Source organism: Balaenoptera musculus, chromosome X, assembly GCF_009873245.2.
Source record: "Balaenoptera musculus isolate JJ_BM4_2016_0621 chromosome X, mBalMus1.pri.v3, whole genome shotgun sequence".
Lineage (NCBI taxonomy): Eukaryota > Metazoa > Chordata > Mammalia > Artiodactyla > Balaenopteridae > Balaenoptera > Balaenoptera musculus.
In genome coordinates this window covers 127,416,494-127,432,417 of record NC_045806.1, presented here as the reverse complement: position 1 = coordinate 127,432,417, position 15,924 = coordinate 127,416,494, and the positions used below count along the sequence as shown (strand labels likewise).

General features: G+C 50.5%; 1 protein-coding gene across 1 annotated transcript in view; it reads left to right on the top strand.

The window, feature by feature from the left end:
- MECP2 (methyl-CpG binding protein 2) overlaps window positions 1-15,924 on the top strand; it is a 52,020-nt gene that overhangs the window by 22,618 nt on the left and 13,478 nt on the right. The window lies entirely within an intron of this gene.

Below are 15,924 nucleotides of genomic sequence, written 5' to 3'. Positions count from 1 at the left end.
TGGAGTCGCCCATTTCCTGTGGGGTCCCTCCCCCTAGGGAGGGCTGGAGTAGGAGTTCTACGGGGGCTAGGGCAGAGCAGGACAGGCTGAGCTGCAGACTTGGCTTTGGTGGGAAGCAGACAGGGGTCCTCCCTCACACCATGGACCCTTGGAGGCCAGACGGAGGTGGGCTTCACCTGGGCTGCTGCCGGCCACACCAGGAACCTTGTGGGGAGGAAAGGAAGGTTCCAGCCTCTGATTTAGAAAAGACCCTTTGGTTTCTTGTCTGTGGAAGGAAGTGGCGCCTTGCCGCTCCACATGTGCTCCACTAACCAACCCCAGTACTGTCAGCCCCCCCTTGGGAGCTTGCTGCAAGTGTCCTGCCCCCAAACCTTCTGGGTCAGAATCTGATAGTCAACAGCCCCCCAGGTGACTTGTGTGTCCGTGAGAGTTTGAGGGGCACTGCTTGCCCCTGGTCTGGTCTGCTCTGATCTGAGAGCCTTTCTGGGGGTTCTGACAGGCACAGGGGCCCCCATCTCCTTTGTAGCTCCCTTGTACTGCATTCACTCTGTTCCATTAGTCAACACACACCTCTTTCCAGCATCTAGAAATTGGTGAAGCGCCTCTCATCTGTTCACAAGTCCCCTCCTGTTAGCGTTTCTGTCGTCTCTGTTGGAGGTTTCTTCCTCTTTATGCATCTGTACTTCGTTTCTTTGAGGTTTGAAGGGCCAGGTAGCAAATGCATGTATACAGTTGGTCATCCTCTAGTGAAGGATTTTAATCAAGGAACTAGCTGTAACGTGACCTTCATCAGAGGTGGTGAGGAGCAGAGGCCGGACGGAGTGGAGACTGGGTGTAGACAGTCCTTTTTGAGAAGTTTTGTTGTGATGAGGACCAGAGAAATGGGCTGGGTGGGGTCAGGGGTGGTGGGGGCGTTGCAGAGAGTCTGCTTCAGGGGGTCTCTGAGAGCACGTTTGCACAAGGAGCCGGAGGACCTGGGGTCCTGGACGAGCAGTCTGCTTGGAGAGAGGCCACGGGAGGGCAGGCCCTCGGTAGGCACTTCTTCCTTGAAAAACGCGGGGAGTGTAGAAGGCGCATGGGTCCTGTGTGAAAGCCCAGGAGTCTAGTGAGAATTAGAGCTCCAGCAGAAGCTGGTGAGTTTACGGGACAGCTGCAACGAAGGACCCCAGAGCAGGCGGCTTCCACCCATAGCAACGCATTCTCGCACAGTGCTGGAGGCCAGAGGTCCGAAATCAAGGTGCCATGTGGTCCCACTCTCTCCAGAGACTCTAGCAGAGGATTCTCTCTTGCCTCTTCTAGCGGCTAGTGGCTGCCTGGAAATCCTAGACGTTCCTTGGCTTCTGGTCACATCACTCCAATCTCTGCTCGCATCTTCACTTGGCCTTCCCTTGTGTGTGTGTCTTCTCACCCTAAATGCAGAATGATCTCACCTGGAGATCCTTCACTTGGTTATATCTGCAAAGACCCCTTTTCTAAATAAGGTCACGTTTGCAGGGTCCAGGGGTTAAGACGTGCACATACCTTTTGGGGGTTACCATTGAACCCGCTATAGAAACCTGTCCATCTCCAGGATAGAAGGGCCCAGGGAAGGCCAGGAGTCCCCACAGAACAGTTGTTTTTGATGGAATCCAGGCTGTAAGAAGATGGGCAGTGGCAATTTGGTCCTATTCCGTGTAGGGTAACCACAGTAGTTTTAACTAAAGGGGTTCATGGTAGATTTAATGCGATGGTCATTTTGTCCTAAGTAGCGTTCACATAGCACCCATATGACTCCTGGCTGTCTGGTTGCCACAGTTTGGCAGCTCTAACAGGACAACCCTCTTTATTCACTGGCAAGTTTGTGTAGTTGAAATCAAGTGTTCCCTTAAGTCCGTGCTCGTACTTCTGTACCTTGTTCTATGACAAGACACGGAAATGAAACATTAAAAAGTGGAAGTACTTAAAATTGTGTTCTTGGAGACACCTTTTTAAAGATGCACATACTCTGAAGGATAGCCCCATCTCTTTATTCTTTCTCAAAGTCAGACTTTCACACTGGCTGGTGCTGGTGCCAATTTGGCCCTAATCTTTTTCCTCATACCTTCAGCTCGCCGCCCCTATAACCAACTCCAGTAATGCGTTCCCCTCACGGGCACTCAGGCACCTTCGATGTTCCCATCTTTTCTCCGGCCCTTGCCTCCCTTGTGTCTTCTCTCATCTCCTTCCCAGTGGCGCACCAACCCCGCAGGTTCACCACTTTCTTGCCTTGTCATACTCAGCTGATAGGGCCCCAACCCTGGTAAAATGCAGCCATCCGCCTGCTTCCCACCTGCTCTGCCGCCCTGCCCCGCAGCTGAATGTGGCCCCCTGGTTGCTCCCATTTCGAGTTCACGTCCACTCACTTCAGGAGCATTTCACGCTGCCTGTCGTACTGCAATTCCCCAGTCTCTTCTGGCTTCTCCCACCCTCCTCACCAGCTGTGACACCATCTCGAAGCTGATACCTCATTTCCTGGTTCCTGGAGAGCAGGGAAGCAATCCGGGGAGAACGTCCCCAGGCCCAGCATCACCTCAGCGGCCTCTGCCCTTGCTCCCCGCTCCCTCCTCCTCTCCTGGGCCCCTCTCCCCCGTCAGAGAAGGCTCCCTGAGTGCCGCTGCCTCTCGCACCTGGAAGGGAGCTGCTCTGCTTCTCTTTATTGGCAGGACTGTTCTTTGTGTCTCCATGTGCTCTCTTGGGCCCTTTCCAACTGGTCCTTTGCTGACACGGATGATGACCTTTATGTTTTAAAATCTGGGGGCCACTTGTCACTTCTCCTCTACCCCAGCCTTTCAGCGTCAGTGACCCCGGTATCCACGTGAGTCAGTCCCTCCCCTGCCTTGAGGCTGTGCACCTGCTCAGCTGGTCCTACCCTGACTGCCCTGTGTTTTCCAAACCGTAGCTTTGGTCCCTTTCTAGTAGAAAAGGTGATTGACTGTTTATCTTAACTGTCTGTCGTCCCTGCTGGGGCAGAACTCTACGGGGTGGGGTTGTTCGCCGTGTTCACGGAGGTGGCTTGGACACCTGGGATGGTGTCTGGTGTCCCTGGGTCCTGAGAGGTCCTGGCTGAGCGTGTGCCAGGTCTGCCTCTGCGCCCCACGCGCTGTCGGGGGGCCTTGGGCTCAGACTTCTCTCCACCCTCGCTCCCGAGGGGATCTTTCCCGGCCTCAAGGCTCTCTCTTCCACCTGTGAGCCACTGGCTACCAACTTCATGTCTTCAGGGTGACTGGGCCCCCTGAAGCGCAGACCCGCGCACCCAGCACCAACTTGAGCTCTCTGCTCAGCTTCCAACAGGCTTCTCCAGCTGTACCTGTTCAAGCCTGAGCTCCCAATCCCTCACGCCTGGCCTTTCCCTGGCCTTCCCTTCCCAGTAAACAGCAACTCCACCTTCCTGCTCCTCAGCTCGGAAAGCCGGTGCTAGTGCCCCACGCTGCTCGCTGTCATACCACCTCCTGCTCCGTGAACGCCGCTCATTCCCGCTGGCAGGTCTCCCCAGCTCCACTCTTCCAGCCTGCTCTGACCTCCCGCCTCCCTCTGCCCTTGACCTCGGCCTTGTCTCTGTTCAGCCCTGCAGCATGTGGACTCTCCTCTCAGAGTCAAAGCCAGAGTCTTCACAGTGGCCTGCAAGGCCCAATCTGGGATCCCCTCTCCTGCCCCTCATCCACTGTGGCCTCCCCGGGCCCTCCAGGTGCACCCCTGCCTCAGACCTCGGCCCCTGCTCTTCCCTCTGTTGGGAACATTCTTCCCCCAGGAATCGCCCGGCTCCCTTTTTTGGTCTCCTTCAAGTCGGCTCAAGTGTCACCTTCCCAGTGTCACCTTCCCTGAAGATGGATGCCACCCTCCCACTTTCCCCTGCCTCGCCTAGCCCTTGTCATCACCTGTTGTATGCTGTTTTGCTTGGTGGTTTTACTTGTGCTCGCACGCGCTCTCTACCACCCCCTCCTCTCTCCCTCTTCCTCCCACTAGAATCTAAGCCCCTGGAGGGCAGAGGAGTTGTTTTTGCCTCTCCCCTGCTGTATCTCCAGTGCCTGGAATCATGCATACTTATTGGGTGGACAGACGGATGAATTCTGCAGTGGGACCTTGCCCTAAGATTTTGTCTTATTCTAAGAGGAGCAGAATAGAATGCAGCCTGCTCTGCTGTTCACTCGTTAGCTTCTCTGTGGCCAAGAGGAGCGATATTCTTTATGCTTTAATCAAGTCTGCAGTCTGGAGCAGAAGGTACCCGCAAAGGGCGAATGTGTGGACTTAGAGTTTGAGGTACTTTTGGGGGATTTGCAGTTGTCCAAAAACATGGCATAAATTGATGAAAGCCTAAATAGCACCTACCCTAGTCCCCCACACCACCTTTTTCTTTTTTGGTCATGCCGTGTGGCTTGCGGGATCTTAGTTCCCCGACCAGAGATTGAACCCAGGCCCATGGCAGTGAAAGCGCTGAGTCCTAACCACTGGACTGCCAGGGAATTCCCAGCCCCCCACTTTTTAAATATAAAGGCATAACTTGTTTTATTGTGCTTCACAGATAGTACATTTTTTACAAATTGAAGGTTTGTGCAACCGTGCGTTCTGCAAGCCTGTTGGTGCTGTTTTTCCAACAGCATTTGCTCACTTTGTGTCTCTCTGTTATATTTTGGTAATTCTCGCAATATTTCAGGCCTTTTCATTATTATTATATCTGTTGTGGTGATCTGTGATCAGTGATCTTTGATGTTACTATTGCAAAAAGGTTACAACTCGCTGAAGGCTCAGATGATGGTTAGCATTTTTTCGCAATAAAGTATTTTTAATTAAGGGCTGTACATTTTTTTAGGCATAGTGCTATTGTACACTTAATGGACTACAGTGTAGTGTAAACATAACTTTTATATGCACTGGGAAACCAGAAGAACTTGTGTGACTCGCTTTATTGTGATATTTGCTTTTTTGTGGTGGTCTAGAACTGAACTCACAGTATCTATGAGGTATGTCTGTACATCCTTTATGAGTGTTTAATTTAACAGCACTATTTCCCAATGCAGCTTTGCAGAACAGGAGAAATGAATTTTAAAGGCTGTCAGGTGCCTTTGCTATCTGTGGCTTCGTATTTGTGTAACAGTATTTGTGTTTTGCCAACAGACGTGCAGCTTAAAGTACTCATGAGAATGGCCTTTGAAGAGGTGTTTACTGCCCACCCCAGCTCCTGGGCCTGGGGGCCTGACCACTGCTCCCTTGGGCCCTTAGCGACCCCTACAGACATCTGGTGCAGGCCCTGTAGCCAGGAGGGACAACCGTTTCTGGCATGTTGCTTTTCCCCAGTGGGTTATGAGCTTCTGGAGCAGAGACCCCACGTGAGTCCTTGGGGCCTTCCCTTGCATAGTACAGCGCCCGGCATGAGCAACCAATGGTGTCCCTCCGGGTCTCCTGGAAGCCATAAGGGGCAGCGTTTCTGGCTCACCATGCAGCCTCTGGGCACACGTGTGTGCACGTGCCCGCTACCTGGACCTGGTTTCCCGGCTCACTCCGCGGGCTTCAGCCACTCCTTTCCCTGCCTGATGGCTCTGGCTAATTGAACTTTCTCAGTCTCAGCAATTCAAACACTGTTTTGTTTTTGTTCTGATAGGGTTATGACACCCACTACTATGAAGGAAAGAAAAGGAATCTGGTGTTGTAGGAGGTGGTATGTTGTGTCAGTAATTGTTTTATCTGTACGCTTTTTATATTTTTGCAACGAGTTTTCTTTGAATAAATAATTCTGAGAGCTTATCACATAGAAGGCATATGTGTTGTCCTCAGTACATTCTGAATTATCTGGATTTATTTTTGTCTCTTGAATTCACTTATACACAATTCAAAGGCTGCATTTTTAGCCAACAGAAATAGGAAGAAAGAAGCTCAGAATTTATGTCGTTTTTCAGTAGCTTGAGTTATAGTGATTGTGATAACTTGGTGAAAAAAGCTGTGTATCAAGTAAACTTCACATATGGTTTATCATGAATATTTTTTTTTTGATTTCTAAGTACCTTGATACCTTTTTGTGTTAAAAGAATCCCCTACTCTGTGGATCTTGGGTTTGAAGCAGGTGGATCCTAGCTTCTACTTAAGAAAGCCTAAAGATGGGGTTGGAGGCTTGTGGTGTCCTCTTGTGTGCCCTGACGTCTGGGGGCAGGCTGTGCATGGCTGTAAGTATCTGGGATCCAGGGCCCCTCAGTCTTTTTCCCCCATCACCCTGAGCAGGTGACTTCCATCCTCAAGGTTGCCTGTGGTCACAAGATGGCAGTTGCAGCTCTAGCCGTTGCATCTTGCTCTCCAGGGAGGGAGAAGGAGGGCACGGGGGAAGGGGAAAAGGGCACTTGTTGGCACACCCTCCAGTCCCATTCAGTAATTTCCATTTCCGTCTCCGTGTCCATCATTTTTTTTTTTTCTGAGGAACAAACAGCAGCTACAATAGCGATCATTAATTTCTTACTCACGGGTCTGGGTCAGCTGCAAGATGGGGTTCAGATCTGTTCTCAAGCCTGTCGTTCCAGGACCCAGGAGGGAGAAGCAACTGTCAGGGATGGTCTCTTCTTAGGCGGATGTCAGGAGCCCAAGAGGAGTGAGCAGACACACAGAGGCCTTTGAAAGTCTCTTCCTCCTCAGTCCCATCAGTGAAGCCAGATGCGTGAGCAAGTGCAGAGCCAGTGGGCGGGGAGGTGTGCTGAGCGCAAGGTTCTGTTAGGAAGGCAGACAGAGGACCTGGGTGTTGGGGGGCAGCTGGTGGTGCCTGCCGTGGGGGACCGATATTCCTGCCGCTTGGTCTTCAGAAGCTAGGGGGTGGCCATGAGACCCAGGCTTGGCCAAACCCATTCTCCCTTCAGGGACTTGGGCTCTTTTTTTTTTTTTTGATCTTAGTTTCATGACCGGGGATTGAACTCGGGCCCTCGGCAATGAAAGCCTGGAGTCCTAACCATTGGACCGCCAGGGAATTCCCCAACTTTGACTCTTGAAAGACAGATAAGTCATGGTAGTGGCACGTGCAGCAGGAAGCCAGCATCAGTGGCTAATGTCTGAAGTTGCTGGTGGTGCTGCCCAGGGTGGGTGTCCTAAGCACACGGCCCCTTTAGTGCAACCTTGGCTGCATTTTCAGTCATGCAGCTGCTTTTCTGGGCTTAGTTTTCTAGTCTTCTCTTCATTTCCACATGCTGCCGCAGAACTCCTTTGTGACCGGGGTCAGCTAGAGTTGTTTTCTGTTGCTTACAGCCAGGACCTTGACGCTTTCACAGTTTTATCTTGAGTAGAGTGGATGAACATAGGCTTTTTGAGCCAGGTTCCTTTAGGATTAAATCCCGGCTTGTTCACCTACTAGCTTTCAGGTCACTTTTTCCTCCTTGAGTCTCAGTGTTGCCTTCATTTAAACGTTGCTTTTGTGTGTTGCTGAGCATTCAGTGAGATTGTATGTAAAGCGATGATAGTGAAAGTATTGGGAACATATCCTAGTCTGAGGTTTTTGCTGGGCGGTATATCACCTGGGCAGTGGGTTAGCAACCTAGGAGTACTGTTAGCAGCTCAAAGGGCCCTGCTGGGCAGGGGATGAGAAGGGGCAGGAAGCGTTCCTGGGGCCCACTCTGAGCAGCGCTCTCGGCAGGCCCTGGCCTCCGGCAGAGCGCAGTGGTGCTTGACAACCAGAGGCTGTTTGCTGAGAGGAGGAATGCTGCGGTGCAATTTCTTGGGATCTGGGCGAGTCTAAAGTGTTTGGAGAAAATAGTTAAGCTACAGATCACCATCCAACGAATCATCCTAGGGTTAATGCCTGCCACTGGGCAGTGGGAACAAGATCGTTGTGAGTGCACTGGGGCAGATTTTTAAATTTCCTTTTTATTCTAGACTTGAATGCAGCAGTTCTTATTGCTAACTTACTACCAGTCACCACTAATGAACAAAGAATATGAACAGGAAATTCATAAAGAAGAGATACAGGTGGCCAGTGAAGATAGGAAAAGAGTTCTGCCTCAGTGATAATCAAAGAGACACACATGGAAACAAAGAAGATGGCATTTTCACCTACCAAATTTGTAAAGATTAAAAGGACAAATAGAAAGAAAAGACCTAGTGCCAGCAAATGTTGGGATCAGCTCCTGCTGCATAGTTCGAGCCCCACGTCCTGGGCTGGCCTGCACGCGCCGTCAGGTGAGGCCTTTCCTCGTCTCTGGGTGCATTTGGATCCGCTATTGAGCAGGTGGCCCATGCACATGGTTCACAACTCAGAAGGTGCAAGCTCTAGAGTGATGCTTGGTCTCTCAGCGTCCCTGCAGCCACCCGGGCCCCTCTGCATGGGGCTTGTATGTGTCCTTTGAGGTGTTCTGTGCACATACACGCACTTCGAAACCTATTTTTATTTCCCTGCACCTGCTCAGGGAGTGAACTTGTCCTGTATTACTGTATGTCTGCTTTCCAGTTCATTAAGTTATGTAAAATTTTATCTTTATTATATCTTCTACTTTCTTGGAGTACATTCTCTGGTTTTCTTCTTCTCACTTCTTAAATTCTAAACTTAGCTCATTGGTTTTCAACCTTCTTTTCAAACATAAGCATTTAAAGCTGATCCTCAGACGATTTCTGCTGCATCGAGCAAGTTTCAATGTGTCGCATCTCCACTTAAAGTCAGCTCAAAGGGTTTTTTAAAAATTTCCTCTGTGATTCCTCTTTGACCCACAAATTATTTAGAAATGTGTTTTTTAAATTTCCAAGTACATGGCTTTGTGTTTTTTTTTTTCCTAGTTACTATTTTTTAAAATAAAGTTTTAGCTAAATGGCACCATGCTCTAAGACTGTGGTCTGTGGGCCATCCGCCTCACAGCTTGTGGAGCAGTGCGGGACCACCCGGACGAGCATGGGCTGTCGGTGGGGTGCAGGAGCCAGAGGAAGCTCGTCTCCTTCATCTCATCCCTGGGATTATGAAAGCGTCCTCTCTTCCTACTGTTGTTCTGTCTACTTGAGTTCCTCGCTACTGGGGAGCATGTGTCACAAACTCCAGTTTCTCCAGGGGCTTTGTTAATTTTGGCTTTATTATTTATTTTGAGGCCAGGTTTTCAGTTTTAGAAACCGTTTTGTCTTCCTGGTGAATCAAACCCTTTAGCATTATGAAGTGACCCTCTTTGTAATTAGTCGTGCTTTTGCCTTGAATGTTGCTTCCTCTGATAGTAATGGTGCTGCACCACCTGTGTTTTTGGTCAGCACTGCCACTTTTAATTTTCCTCCTTTCTCTGTGTTTATGGATTAGATGTAGCTCTTGAAAATGGCAAATAGCTGGATTAAAAAAAAATCCATTCTGTCTGTCATATTTGTTAACATCTGTTTAATTACTGATGCATTTAGATTTGTCTGTACCATTTTATTTTGTGCATTCTATTTTTTCCACATTTTCTGTTCTTTATTTTTTTCTCCTTTCTTGCCTTCTCCTGGATTGAGTTGTTTTTTTAATCGTGGTAAGATACACATAACATAAAATTTACCATCTTAACCATTTTTAAGTGTACACTTCAGTGGCACTAAATACATTCAAACTGTTGTACTACCGTCTCTTGGAATGAGTTTTAATTGTTGTCATGCAGTATATGTAGTGCCATACCCTGCTTTTTCATTTACCATTTCACAGTAGAACATAAGCATCCCCGTTGTTACGGACTAAAGTGTTTGTGTGTCTCCCCGCCCCCCCCCACAAATTCACATGTTGATGCCCTAACCCCAAATGTGAGGATGTTTGGAGATGGGGCCTTTGGGAGGTAATTAGGATTAGATGAGGTTGTGAGGCTGGAGCCCAATGGGATCAGTGTCTTTATAAGAAGAGACACCAAAGATCTCACTCCCTGCCATGTGCCATATGAGGACACAGTGAGAAAGCAGCCGTCTGCAAGCCAGGAAGAGGGTTCTCACCAAGGAATCTGCCGGCACCTTGACCTTGGACTTAGTGCATCCAGAACTGTGAGCAGTAAATTTCTGTTGTTTAAGCTACTCAGTCTGTTCTATTTCGTTATGGCAGCCCGAGCTAAGACACCCATGTTAAGAAAACAGTGAACATCCTTTTAAAGCTAACTTAAATTCCATCACAAATTTAGTGTATCTTCTGTCTTGGCCTTCTATTGGCTCCCTACCCCTTACCTCTGGATGCTTCGCATCTTCTCTGTGCCAAGCTTTCCAAAAGAGTAGTTTATGTTTGTGATCTCCACGTCCCCGTTGGTCAGCTCCTGGGATCACCTCTCCACTCAGTCCTTCCCCCCCCACCCACCCCCTACACACTCACTCACTCACTCACTCACTCACTCGTGCGGTGGTTGCGGACCAGCTGCTGTCTGCCTGCCTGATCAGGATCCGCTCATGGAATCCGCAGCAGCCCGCACAGGGCAGGCTGGTCCTTACCCATAATCTGCAAGTGAGAACTTACCAGACTCAGCATTTATCTTAGTAGCCTCTCCATGGCGTCTGGAAATATTGATTTCCTTCTTGCAGCTCTTCACTGACAGAAAGGGGAGTTAAACCAGGTCATGTCCTTTGGCCCTCGTCTCTTCATCCCCTCCCGCTACACTGGGCTTTGCGGCCTCTCTCCCAGTATTCCCAGATGATGATGAAGTTGTCTGTTGCCGCATGTGCCCCCTGCTAGGGTGAAGCCACTGAGGCCGGTGACTGCCTCTGCTTGCCCACCACAGCCTCCCCTTGGCATCTCTGGTGTGGCACTCGTTACTCTTCTTGTTCGGTGAGTGACGTTTGTAGGTCTGTCAGAGGTCTGGGAGGAAGGCAGTTAGCAGCAAGGGGTGTGGCTCTTTGTAAATTACCCCCAAGCTAAGACATTTCAGTAGATTTTTATGCATTCTCAGATTTACAAAGTAAGTCCGCCTCAACCTACAGGTGGCACGTGAAACACTAGAATCAGAAACAGCTCAGCTAGGCTCAAGTGCCCCGGAACTTTTGTCCCACCAAGGGACCGTTAGTTTCAGGGATGTGCTTCTCTCAGCCGCCTCGACTTGATTGTGCATCCTGGGAGTGCACAGAAGCCAAGTCAAAGCTCGTCTGTGGAAAATGATCTGAAGTTGAATTAGGTGTTACCAACACACACACTCTGTTAGCTCCAGGAAGCTCTAATTTTCCAGAAGAGGGTCCCGTGGACCCTAGAGGTGTTTTCAGAGATCTAAAGTTAGCCAAGCAGGTTCTTCTCCACCCGGGTGCTGTCCCGTCCCCCACAGGTGAATCTTGGGGTTTCAGCTGACATCCCATTAGGTGGCGACAGAGAGCACTGAAAAGGAGTATGAAGGAACTAGAACTTGTTTTCCCTTCTGTGAGAGAAAGGCTCACACTAGTCAGGTTTTACCATGTAAGGCACTTAAAGGGCTTTGCCCTTTTTCTTCCTCCCATTCTCCTCAACCCACTGCCTGCCCTACCACCCTCCCGCCGCCCCCAGAGAAGGTGGATGGATCAGAAGGCCAAACAGCCAGAGCCCGTGTCCTCTGGTCTCTGTCATGGTGGATAGCAGCACCGGTCGCACAGGCTGGGAACCCGAGTGTCACCAGCCCTGCCCTTTATTTCTCCCACCTCTTGTCTTCTGCCCTCCTCCCGCCACCGGCCTGATGCAAGCCTTCCAGCTCTCCTCCACGTTTCTCCCTGCCACGCAGTCCCTAGTGTCATATCTCACTCTCCTGCTGTAAACCTGAGAGTGGGGCCCCTGTCCTCCAGTGGCGTCAAGGCCCCTCACACGACTCCTGACTCTTCCGCTATCACTCCTTTTCTCATCCGTGTGCCCCTCAGCCACGCAGGACTGAGCTCATACTCCTGGCCTTTGTCCGGGTCCCCATGCTGCATTTCCTCCTCCTCCTGGTTCTTGAAGACTCGCCTCGGGTATCCCTTCCTGCAGAGAGTCCTTCCTAGGCCCCCAGGCCGCATCTGGGTCAGATCTCTCCTCTCGAGCTCTGGCTCCCTGCAGGTACCTCACAACCAGAGGGCGGCCTGTTGACTGTCCCAGCCCACACACCCCGAGCAGGAGCGTGTCCTCCGTGTTCATGATCCACGCTCTGATAAAAAGCACACTGTGACGCTCAGGCCCCTCAACTCCCCATCATGAGCTTGCCACCCTGGACAGCCCCCCTCCGCTGAGGACTTGGTGCCAGGCCCACAGTCTTTGTCTCTCTGTTCCTGACCATTCTATCCCGCAGGTGGCTTAAGCATGCTCATAGAGGGCCCTCCTAGTGCTTGGCCCCCAACTTTTGATCACCTCTGTTCCAGTGACCTCAGCCACCTACTGCCAAGGTCACAGCCTGGACTTTGTCATCACTGGAAACTGCTCCACCCCTGGAGCTCTTAGCAGACAGCTCCACTGGTGACAGAGGCTTCCTGTTTTCCTAGCTCCCCAGGAATCTGTCAGTTTTCCCTCCTCTCGTGAATCACACCCATCACTATACAAACGTGTTTTCGGATTTCCCATCTTTACCAAGCGCTCCCCCCTCAGCTCCTGCCCAGTTCTCTGTTCCCTCTTTGGCCAAGCTTTTCAAGACTTGGCTACTCAGTATTCCCCCTCCTCACCTCCCACTTCTGCTCAGGCCCTAATGGATTTGCGTTGCCCAGGCCAGTGGTGATTCCTCCCCTTGACAGGCTTGTTCCCTCCTGGAATCCCCTTCCTTGTGTCTCTTCGGGGACCCCCACCAGCACCCTCTCCTGGCGCAGCATCACTGGCTTAGTTGGTTTTATTTTCTTCGGCCAGCTTCACATCTGAGCCCCCTTCTTTGTTTGAGGGAACTCTTACCCCATCCTATGAGTTTGCTGAGAGACCAAGTGACCTCTGACTGTAGTCGCTGAAAATGCCATACGCTTCTTTTCATAATTTCCCTTTCAGCTGGTACAGGGGTTGGTAAACTACATGCCAAGGCCAAATCTGGCCCACTGCCTGTTTCTGTAAATAAAGTTTTATTGCAGTCCAGCCCCACTCCTTCCTTTATGCATTGCCTGAAGCTACCTTCCCACTTCACTGGCAAGTTGAGTGGTTGTGACAGAGACGGTGAGGCCTGCAAAGCAGAAAAAAAATGCTTACTATCTGGCCCTTTACGGAAGAAAATGGCCTAAGCCCTCCAAGGGGGTATGGCCCTGTGCCTCGGGCTCTCACGTCAGACCCACCCTCTCCAAGGGAGCAGGACCAGCTCCCACAGTGGCTGCTGTGTTGGCGGCCAGTGCTGCCCCCTGCAGGGTGGCAGAGGCAGTGCTGGCTGCCCTGCACCAGCCTGGCAGCAGGGTTTGGAATATTGTTCTTGGCTAACTAGGTTCAAACCTGTTTCTCCAACCCTCTGGCCACCTAATAGCCTTTTATTCCCCCCAATTTTTGTTATTTGGGTAAAATACACGTGAAAAAATTTACCATTTCAACCATTTTTAAGTGTACAGTTCCATGGTATGAAGTATATTTATACTGTGCAGACATCACCACCACCTTCCATCTTCCAGTAGCTGTTTAATCAAGTCCTTGTCTGTGTAAATCAGCTAGAGTTGGTCTCTGTTGCTTGCCACCAATAATCTGGACAGATACACCTGATCGTCTTTCTAATACCTCACTCCTCGTTGTCTGTCTCCTTTGCTGACTCTTTCTCCTTGTCACAACTCCAGATAACGGGAGGAAAGTTGTCCACACTCAAACATCTGAGGTGCCCTCACTTGCTCACCTGGCTCTTCAGACCTCTGCGCCAATGACTACCAGATCTCTGTCTCCAGCCTAGACCTGTAGAAGGCATAAATGCCTCAACATCGAACACATAAAATATGGAAGTCAGAATCCTTGATCTCCTGCGCTCCCCCTGCCCCCAGCACACACATGCCCTCCACTGATGGCACCTAGAGCAGCCACCGCATCGCCTGCTTAGACTCTGCAGTAGCCCCACACAGCAGGCAAGGAGGTCACTGTGTGGGTCCCCAGCCAGAAGTGCAGTCCGCAGGCAGCCTCCAGCTGCTGGCTCCTTTGGGCTTGGCCTTGGGCTTGGCCTCAGCTGTGAGCACTTCCTCACTCGGTCACGCCAATTCCAGGGCAGTGCCCAGGTGGCTGGATGAGGCAGGGGGTATAAAACCACTGCCCTGCCATCACTGCCCAAGGTGGCCTGGAGCTTTCTTGAGCCTGCATTGCAATTCAGCTTCTTCCCCTGCCCAGATCTGCTTCCTCTCCCTTCCGTTCACGGGTGTCAATCCCTAATAAACGTTCAGTACCCCAAACCGTGAGTCCACCCTGCAGCACCTTGCGTCTCCCTGCCCCCTCGTCCCCCCTCACACTGTATTTTCCATTAAGAGTGAACTTTTTCAGACTCTTCATCTGATCATGTCACTCCGCTGAGAAAAACCCTCTGAGGGCCTCTCATCCCTCACAGAGTAAAATCTAAAGTCTGTTTCCTGGTAGCAGGGCCGGCTTCCTGGACATGCAGCCTATATAAGGCCCAGGGCTTAGAAGAGCCACACTTGGTTTACTGCTCTACTGCGGCCATCTCACAATTCTCCATTTTTGAGTAAGAGGCCCTGCAATTTCATTTTATACTGGGCCCTGCAAATTACGTAGCCAGGCCTGCCTCATTTTGAGCTCATTTTCTGCGCCTTGCTCACTTGGCTCCAGCCCATCATTCTTGCTTTTCCTGGAACATGCCAGATTGTTCCTGGGGTCGGGGCCTTGGCTCTTGCTGGTCCTTAGTCCTTAACGCCTGGGCCCCTCTTTACATGATCCCTTGGGGCGCTTGAAGAATTCTTTATCCTTGAAATGGAGGAGGTTGACCACGGTCCCTCTCGCTGGTGCGTGGTGTTTGTTTATCACATTTTCCTGGGAACATGGTGTGTTCTTTCAGGCTGCAAATGCAGCTCCTCTTCGTTTCAGGTTAGTCTTCTTATATCTTTGATGGCATCTATGTGCCATTTTGGGTTCCCTACTACAGGGACACGAATTATCCTTATGTTGGATTGTCTTTGTCTCTCTTCCAGTGCTATTAGCTTCACTCTAATTGCTGTAGGTTTTATCTTTTTCATCTGCATACACTGTCTAGTTTGATTTTCAGCTACGTATATTCTGTTTCTGGCTGTTCTTGAATGTATTTATTAGTTCCGTAATGATGTGTTTTGGTCTGCAGTTTGTTTCCCTAGGTTGGGAATTTGCCCTTTCATCTTACTGTGTTTTATCTTCTCATCTTTGAACTATTATTGAGAACATGTTCTTATAAAGTTGTGAGGAATTTCCTTCTCTTCCTTTTGTGCATTCTCTTCTTGGTGGGATTTTGCCTTTCCTGAGCCATCCCCCTCCCTTTTTTTTTTTTTTTTTTTTTTTGCTTTTGGCCATGTTTCTAGAGTTACCGTGTTGTTTCTTGTCAACTTGGCGCAGGCTTAGACGGCTCCGTCCAGTCGTTCTGTTTGCTTTGGTGCCGCAGGGGAGTTCTGGCGCTCTCCTCCCAGTCTTCTGGCATCCTCTCTCACTGCTTTCCCCTCTGGGCTGTCATGAGCTCGTTCTCTTGTGGGCAGAGACAAGCTGCACACGTGGGGGAGCTGCAGTCAGGGGGACTCTTCGGCAGCATCTGGAGTCTTCTCTCTAGCCTAGGAATTGTGTTAATTGTCTTACGCCAGGGTTCAGTCTAGCCGCTTGAAGGACATGTATGCCATTCCTGTAAGGGATGTGGGTAGGGGCCACCCCAGGTTTCCAGTGGTCCCCGTCCCCTGGCCTGGCTCGCTGGGTGCTTTACCTGTTTCTCCTGCATCTCCCGGTTGCAGCTTCTGTAGTTCCTGGGCCTAAAAGGAAAAAGTTACAGACTCCTACCCAGTTGCTTCTTTCCAGCTCAGTGAGGAGAGCTTTCGGGGTGTTGTGGGCTCCCCAGCACGGCTTCCAGGGGTGAGGCAGGAGCTCAGTCTTGCTGCTGCTTTGTTCTCTGGAATCCTTTCTTCGGCTGCCAGGTTTTGAAA